Source organism: Lipotes vexillifer, unplaced genomic scaffold (genome assembly GCF_000442215.2).
Source record: "Lipotes vexillifer unplaced genomic scaffold, Lipotes_vexillifer_v1.1 scaffold587, whole genome shotgun sequence".
In the NCBI taxonomy this organism is placed as follows: domain Eukaryota; kingdom Metazoa; phylum Chordata; class Mammalia; order Artiodactyla; family Lipotidae; genus Lipotes; species Lipotes vexillifer.
In genome coordinates, this window is record NW_006790779.1 from 348,503 (window position 1) to 357,731 (window position 9,229).

At 38.9% G+C, this 9,229-nt stretch overlaps 1 protein-coding gene across 1 annotated transcript in view; it reads left to right on the forward strand.

The window, feature by feature from the left end:
* The window catches only part of PRDX4 (peroxiredoxin 4), a 25,679-nt gene that overhangs the window by 524 nt on the left and 15,926 nt on the right, over positions 1-9,229 (forward strand). The gene's annotated exons all lie outside the window — the stretch shown is intronic.

The following is a 9,229-nucleotide window of genomic DNA, read 5'->3' on the forward strand; positions in this document are numbered from 1 at the left end:
GGTGGGAAGAAAGGGAGGGTTCCACTGATCAGATTTTGGAAGAAGTAGTGGTTACCCCAGAAGCCACAGATGAGGAAAAGAGGATGGCACTGGTCCTGGGCTTGCAGGCGACGAGGGTGTTGTGCAAACTGAAACACTTCCTCAAACATCGCAAAGAGCCTGCAGCATGTCGCGTCTGTTCTGCGATTTCGGGGAAGAATGCATTGATAAGTTGAATAATGATTCACAGACAGTTTGATTAAACAGAAAAGTGGCTAAACAAAATGCTCAAGAGGGCAAACGTTTCATTTTTCTTTTTTCTTTGATTGTTGTTGCATCTTATAAAGAAGACTATTAAAAGCCACCTTCCCAAAGACCTGTGTAGTTAATGGGTATCCTCTGTGTTTCTCAGAAATGAGGAACTTGTTACAGGGTGTACTTTGGAGGCTTTTTGTACGGAAATGGGAAAAGGGAGGTTAGAAGTAATGCATTTGGGTTGATGATAAACCTCGTGACAAATTTGTGTCCTGCCAATTTAGCTTTTGATTATTTGCATTTCTGTCCAGTGTACACAACTAATGGCCACTTTCAGGAAGGACACATCAGACTAAGTAGATACTGAGAAAGTTGTGGCCTGCTGCATCTGGATGTTAAGATTAGCCCCAAAAAAGTGGCTAGGGGCCAAAGGATAAAGACTGTCCCTTATTCGCTTTTTTTTTTTTTTTTGCGGTACGCGGGCCTCTCACCGTTGTGGCCTCTCCCGCTGCGGAGCACAGGCTCCGGACGCGCAGGCTCAGCGGCCACGGCTCATGGCCCCAGCTGCTCCGCGGCACGTGGGATCCTCCGGGACCAGGGCACAAACCCGCGTCCCCTGCATCGGCAGGCGAACTCCCAACCACCGCGCCACCAGGGAAGCCCCCTTACTCGCTTTTAAGCAACTTGCTTTTCCTACTGACCATTTGGCATTCTGAAGATGTGTATTTGGCTTTTGTGGTACAGTTACAGAATGCTCCTTGCCCAGGTTCAGTGAAAAAAAGTAGTGCTTCACAATTATGAATCCCCAGTGTTAAACTGCATGTTGTTATGCCTTAGGATGGAGTGGGAGTGATAAATGAGAAAAACTCTTTCGCCTCCTTAAACATGTGCAGTTCTTTCCTACTGAAAGTTATCTTTAGATTTTTGTTTTTAAAAAAGCTAGTGTTGCACTTCTAAAATCGTATTTCCAAGTCCCGTTGGTCTTACTTGCCTGGGAAGATATTTTGAAATAGCCAGTTAAGTGTTTACTGGCATTACATATATTTTCCATAACAAATCCCATCCAAGTCTGCACACGGAAGCAAAAAATAGTAGTAATAATAGATTTCCCTCTACCAGCAAAACTTTTCAAGTTTTAGGTATTTGCTATATTTCTCTCATGTGTAGGCTCATCTAGAATTAAAATTACAAGGACTTTTCACTCATAAAATGGAATGTTACGGCATTATTAAGTTCAGACTTTCAAATAATTTTTAGTAACATGAAAAACTGTTCATGATCTACTGCTCCCTTTTTTAAAAAGTGGGGCACAGGGCTTCCCTGGTGGCGCAGTGATTGGGAGTCCGCCTGCCGATGCAGGGGACACAGGTTCGTGCCCCGGTCCTGGAAGATCCCACACGCCGCGGAGCGGCTGGGCCCGTGAGCCATGGCTGCTGAGCCTGCGCGTCCGGAGCCTGTGCTCCGCAACGGGAGAGGCCACAACTGTGAGAGGCCCGCATACCGGAAAAAAAAAAAGTGGTGCACAACGTGATCCAAATTTGTGTGTTTAAAAAGACTGGAAGGAAAGACATCAAAATGTTAACAGTAGTTAAATTGATGGGGGTTATGGGGAGAGGGGATTTAAATATTCTTCTTTATACTGCTCTGCATTTGCATTTGCTTTATTAATTATATGATTTATATTCGGGACAATTTTTGTTTGTTTTTAATACATTGCAAGGGTTTGCTTTGGGAATTCCATTTATAGATCTTATCATACTGCATTCTTTTTGCTCTATAAACTGATGACAGTTTTTTTTTTTTTTTGAACTAACACTGCAGTTCTTAAATCAAGAACCCAAAATTTCCCAAGGAAAAAAAAAAAAGCAAGCAAGCAAGCCATATCCAGGATATGAGGGCCTGCCTTTCCACCACCTTGCCAACGTTGTGTTATCATTTAACAAATCTTTCCCAATTTGCTAAGCCAAATAATAACAATAAAGTATTCTATCAGTGTTTAAAAAAGAAAAAGAACCCAAAATTTCCAAAATCAAGATTTTCAGAACAGAATTTTTCAGTTTTATTGGTTTTCCCAATATGCTAAAATCATTAAGGACTATCATTGTAACACATTATTTTTTAATTATAGTTAACTTATTAGAGAAGATTTATTTTATTTAATTTATTTGGCCATGCCACACCACAGGGCATGTGGGATCTTAGTTCCCCGACTAAGGAGTCTTAACCACTGGACCACCAGGGAAGTCCCTGTAACACATTGTTACAATTATAACCTCACACTTGAGTAGCATTTTAAGTAATGTATATAAAGCATATATAGTTCTGTATCCTTCTGCTATCTAATTCTCCCTCCTAGCCTTTACCAAATCAGATCAAGATATTTCTGGCTCAAGATAAGGAATCACGTGTTACATATTTTTTGGGGGGGTTGTTTTTTACTCCATTTTATTAAAAATATGTTTTCAACTACAGTAAATGAAAGCAAGCAATCCTCTGGTATTTCCTGAAATACATCCTTAGGAAAATAACCTCTTTGGATCTAGAAACTTGGCCTCATTATAAATTACCTTGCAAAATAGAAAATATTTCTCAATGATGAAATAAAAGATTATTCTTATAAAAATAAAAATAAAAAACAAAAAAAAAGTCAGCTGAACTCTACAGTGTGCTTAGTGACATAGTCTATTTATATTGTGATGCAACTCCTTATCTGGGCAAGGACTGCTAGCCAACAGATCATGCCCCACCAGGCGTCTGCAGGCTACTCTTTGAGTAGCACTATACATATGGGGTATGAATAAACACCTAACACTTCAGTTTAAGCAGGGTTCAAGCTAGACTCAGACAATATGAACGTTTGTGTAAAATGTTCAGGGTATTTTTAATCCCTTCTTGCAATCAATCAAAAAACTAGTTTCTGTTCTGTATACACAACAAATAAGGCACATAGTAGAAGGTGGGGGTGATTTTAAAAGTCAGGATCCTTGCCCACTTTAGGAAGTTTGCCACCTGAATGGAGAGAAAAACTAAGGCCAAAAAAATCTACTTATACTTAGGCATTAATGATAAAGGCCCAAAAAATGATCTGTGTAGACCACAAGAGCTCATACGTGCAGCTGGGGGAAAAAGCTCTGAGGCAATCTGCCAGAGCTTCAAGGTAGAGGGAAAATGTAAGCAGGTCTGTTGTTTTTTTCTTTTTTTACATCTTTATTGGAGTATAATTGCTTCACAATGGCGTGCTAGTTTCTGCTTTACAACAAAGTGAATCAGTTATACATATACATGTGTTCCCATATCTCTTCCCTCTTGCGTCTCCCTCCCTCCCACCCTCCCTATCCCACCCCTCCAGGCGGTCACAAAGCACCCAGCTGATCTCCCTGTGCTATGCGGCTGCTTCCCACTACCTATCTATTTTACATTTGGTAGTGTATATATATCCATGCCTCTCTCTCACTTTGTCACAGCTTACCCTTACCCCTCCCCATATCCACAAGTCCATTCTCTAGTAGGTCTGTGTCTTTATTCCTGTCTTACCCCTAGGTTCTTCATGACATTTTTTTTCTTAAATTCCATATATATGTGTTAGCATACGGTATTTGCCTTTCTCTTTCTGACTTACTTCACTCTGTATGACAGACTCTAGGTCTATCCACCTCATTACAAATAGCTCAATTCCATTTCTTTTTATGGCTGAGTAATATTCCATTGTATATATGTGCCACATCTTCTTTATCCATTCATCCCATGATGGACACTTAGGTTGTTTCCATCTCCGGGCTATTGTAAATAGAGCTGCAATGAACATTTTGGACATGACTCTTTTTGAATTACGGTTTTCTCAGGGTGTATGCCCAGTAGTGGGATTGCTGGGTCATATGGTAGTTCTATTTGTAGTTTTTTAAGGAACCTCCATACTGTTCTCCACAGTGGCTGTATCAATTTACATTGCCACCAACAGTGCAAGAGGGTTCCCTTTTCTCCACACCCTCTCCAGCACTTATTATTTCTAGATCTTTTGATGATGGCCATTCTGACTGGTGGGAGATGATATCTCATTGTAGTTTCGATTTGCATTTCTCTAATTAATGAAGTTGAGCATTCTTTCATGTGTTCGTTGGCAGTCTGTATATCTTCTTTGGAGAAATGTCTATTTAGGTCTTCGGCCCATTTTTGGATTGGGTTGTTTGTTTTTTTGTTATTGAGCTGCATGAGCTGCTTATAAATTTTGGAGATTAATCCTTTGTCAGTTGCTTCATTTGCAAATATTTTCTCCCATTCTGAAGGTTGTCTTTTCGTCTTGTTTATGGTTTCCTTTGCTGTGCAAAAGCTTTGAAGTTTCATTAGGTCCCATTTGTTTATTTTTGTTTTTATTTCCATTTCTCTAGGAGGTGGGTCAAAAAGGATCTTGCTGTGATTTATGTCATAGAGTGTTCTGCCTATGTTTTCCTCTAACAGTTTCATAGTTTCCGGCCTTACATTTAAGTCTTTAATCCATTTTGAGCTTATTATTGTGTATGGTGTTAGGGAGTGATCTAATCTCATACTTTTACATGTACCTGTCCAGTTTTCCCAGCACCACTTATTGAAGAGGCTGTCCTTTCTCCACTGTACATTCCTGCCTCCTTTAACAAAGATAAGGTGACCATATGTGCATGGGTTTATGTCTGGGCTTTCTATCCTGTTCCATTAATCTATCTTTCTATTTTTGTGCCAGTACCATACTGCCTTGATTACTGTAGCTTTGTAGTATAGTCTGAAGTCAGGGAGCCTGATTCCTCCAGCTCCATTTTTCATTTTCAAGATTGCTTTGGCTATTTGGGGTCTTTTGTGTTTCCATTTTTCTGCATACAGGTCTTTTGTCTCCTTAGGTAGGTTTATTCCTAGATATTTTATTCTTTTTGTTGCAATGGTAAATGGGAGTGTTTTCTTGATTTCACTTTCAGATTTTTCATCGTTAGTATATAGGAATGCCAGAGATTTCTGTGCATTAATTTTGTATCCTGCTACTTTACCAAATTCATTGATTAGCTCTAGTAGTTTTCTGGTAGCATCTTTAGGATTCTCTATGTATAGTATCATGTCATCTGCAAACAGTGACAGCTTTACTTCTTCTTTTCCGATTTGGATTCCTTTTATTTCCTTTTCTTCTCTGATTGCTGTGGCTAAAACTTCCAAAACTATGTTGAATAAGAGTGGTGAGAGTGGGCAACCTTGTCTTGTTCCTGACCTTAGTGGAAATGCTTTCAGTTTTTCGCCATTGAGGATGATGTTGGCTGTGGGCTTGTCATATACGGCCTTTATTATATTGAGGAAAGTTCCCTCTACACCTACTTTCTGCAGGGTTTTTATCATAAATGGGTGTTGAATTTTGTCAAAAGCTTTCTCTGCATCTATTGAGATGATCATATGGTTTTTCTCCTTCAATTTGTTAATATGGTTAATCACATTGATAGATTTGCGTATATTGAAGAATCCTTGCATTCCTGGAATAAACCCCACTTGATCATGGTGTATGATCCTTTTAATGTGCTGTTGGATTCTGTTTGCTAGTATTTTGTTGAGGATTTTTGCATCTATGTTCATCAGTGATATTGGCCTGTAGTTTTCTTTCTTTGTGACATCCTTGTCTGGTTTTGGTATCAAGGTGATGGTGGCCTCGTAGAATGAGTTTGGGAGTGTTCCTCCCTCTGCTATATTTTGGAAGAGTTTGAGAAGAATAGGTGTTAGCTCTTCTCTAAATGTTTGATAGAATTCGCCTGTGAAGCCATCTGGTCCTGGGCTTTTGTTTGTTGGAAGATTTTTAATCACAGTTTCAATTTCAGTGTTTGTGATTGGTCTGTTCATATTTTCTATTTCTTCCTGATTCAGTCTTGGCAGTTTGTGCATTTCTAAGAATTTGTCCATTTCTTCCAGATTGTCCATTTTATTGGCATAGAGTTGCTTGTAGTAATCCCTCATGATTTTTTGTATTTCTGCAGTGTCAGTTGTTACTTCTCCTTTTTCATTTCTGATTCTATTGATTTGAGTCTTCTCCCTTTTTTTCTTGATGAGTCTGGCTAATGGTTTATCAATTTTGTTTATCTTCTCAAAGAACCAGCTTTTAGTTTTATTGATCTTTGCTATTGTTTCCTTCATTTCTTTTTCATTTATTTCTGATCTGATTTTTATGATTTCTTTCCTTCTGCTAACTCTGGGGTTTTTTTGTTCTTCTTTCTCTAATTGCTTGAGGTGCAAGGTTAGGTTGTTTATTCGAGATGTTTCCTGCTTCTTAAGGTGGGCTTGTATTGCTATAAACTTCCCTCTTAGAACTGCTTTTGCTGCATCCCATAGATTTTGGGTCGTCGTGTCTCCACTGTCATTTATTTCTAGGTATTTTTTGATTTCCTCTTTGATTTCTTCAGTGATCACTTTGTTATTAAGTAGTGTATTGTTTAGCCTCCATGTGTTTGTATTTTTTACAGATCTTTTCCTGTAATTGATATCTAGTCTCATAGCATTGTGGTCAGAAAAGATACTTGAAACAATTTCAATTTTCTTAAATTTACCAAGGCTTGACTTGTGACCCAAGATATGATCTGTCCTGGAGAATGTTCCAAGAGCACTTGAGAAAAATGTGTATTCTGTTGTTTTTGGATGGAATGTCCTATAAATATCAGTTAAGTCCATCTTGTTTAATGGATCATTTAAAGCTTGTGTTTCCTTATTTATTTTCATTTTGGATGATGTGTCCATTGGTGAAAGTGGGGTGTTAAAGTCCCCTACTATGAATGTGTTACTGTCAATTTCCCCTTTTATGGCTGTTAGTATTTGCCTTATGTATTGAGGTGCTCCTATGTTGGGTGCATAAATATTTACAATTGTTATATCTTCTTCTTGGATCGACCTCTTGATCATTATGTAGTGTCCTTCTTTGTCTCCTGTAATAGTCTTTGTTTTAAAGTCTGTTTTGTCTGATATGAGAATTGCTACTCCAGCTTTCTTTTGGTTTCCATTTGCATGAAATATCTTTTTCCATCCCCTTACTTTCAATCTGTATGTGTCTCTAGGTCTGAAGTGGGTCTCTTGTACACAGAAAATATATGGGTCTTGCTTTTGTATCCATTCAGCCAATCTGTGTCTTTTGGTGCGAGCACTTAGTCCATTTACATTTAAGGTAATTATTGATATGTATGTTCCTATTCCCATTTACTTAATTGTTTTGGGTTCGTTATTGTAGGTCTCTTCCTTGTCTTGTGCTTCTTGCCTAGAGAAGTTCCTTTAGCAGTTGTAAAGCTGGTTTGGTGGTGAACTCTCTCAGCTTTTGCTTGTCTGTAAAGGTTTTCATTTCTCCATCAAATCTGAATGAGATCCTTGCTGGGTAGAGTAATCTTGGTTGCAGGTTTTTCTCCTTCATCACTTTAAATATGTCCTGCCAGTCCCTTCTGGCTTGCAGAGTTTCTGCTGAAAGATCAGCTGTTAACCTTATGGGGATTCCCTTGTGTGTTATTTGTTGTTTTTCCCTTGCTGCTTTTAATATGTTTTCTTTGTATTTAATTTTTGACAGTTTGATTAATATGTGTCTTGGCATATTTCTCCTTGGATTTATCCTGTATGGGACTCTCTGTCCTTCCTGGACTTGATTAACTATTTCCTTGCCCATATTAGGGAAGTTTTCAACTATAATCTCTTCAAATATCCTCTCAGTCCCTTTCTTTTTCTCTTCTTCTTCTGGAACCCCTATAATTCGAATGTTGGTGCATTTAATGTTGTCCCAGAGGTCTCTGAGACTGTCCTCCGTTCTTTTCATTCTTTTTTCTTTATTCTGCTCTGCAGTAGTTATTTCCACTATTTTATCTTCCAGGGCACTTATCCGTTCTTCTGCCTCAGTTATTCTGCTATTGATCCCATCTAGAGTATTTTTCATTTCCTTTATTGTGTTGTTCATCGTTCTTTGTTTCATCTTTAGTTCTTCTAGTTCCTTGTTAAATGTTTCTTGCATTTCGTCCATTCTATTTCCAAGATTTTGGATCATCTTTACTATCATTATTTTGAATTCTTTTTCACGTAGACTGCCTATTTCGTCTTCATTTGTTAGGTCTGGTGGGTTTTTATCTTGCTCCTTCATCTGCTGTGTGTTTTTTTGTCTTCTCATTTTGCTTATCTTACTGTGTTTGGGGTCTCCTTTTCGCAGGCTGCAGGTTCGTAGTTCCCGTTGTTTTTGGTGTCTATCCCCAGTGGCTAAGGTTTGTTCAGTGGGTTGTGTAGGCTTCCTGGTGGAGGGGACTAGTGCCTGTGTTCTGGTGGATGAGGCTGGATCTTGTCTTTCTCGTGAGCAGTTCCACATCTGGTGGTATGTTTTGGTGTGTCTGTGGACTTATTATGATTTTAGGCAGCCTCTCTGCTAATGGGTGGGGTTGTGTTCCTTTCTTGCTGGTTGTTTGGCATAGGGTGTCCAGCACTGTAGCTTGCTGGTCTTTGAGTGAAGCTGCGTGCTGGTGTTGAGATGGAAGAGAAAGAAAGAAAGAAAGAGAGAGAGAGAGAGAGAGAGAGAGGGAAGGAGGAAGGAAGGAAAGAAAGAAAGAAAGGGAGAAGGGAGGGAGGGAGGGAGGGAGGAAGGAAGGAGGGAAGGAAGGAAAGAAAGAAAGAAAGAAGATAAAGTAAGATAAAACATAATAAAATTATTAAAATAAAAAATAATTATTAAGAAAGAAAGGAGATAAAAAAATTAAAATAACACACAAAAAAAACACAAAAAAACGGACAGTTAGAACCCTAGGACAAATGGTTGAAGCAAAGCTATACAGCATAAATCTTGCTCTCAAAGTCTACCTCCTCAATTTGGGATGATTTGTTGTCTATTCATGTATTCCAGAGATGCAGGGTACATCAAGTTGATTGTGGAGCTTTAATCCGCTGCTCCTGAGGCTGCTGGGAGAGATTTCCCTTTCTCTTCTTTGTTCTCACAGCTCCCGGGGTTCAGCTTTGGATTTGGCCCCGCCTCTGCGTATAGGTCGCC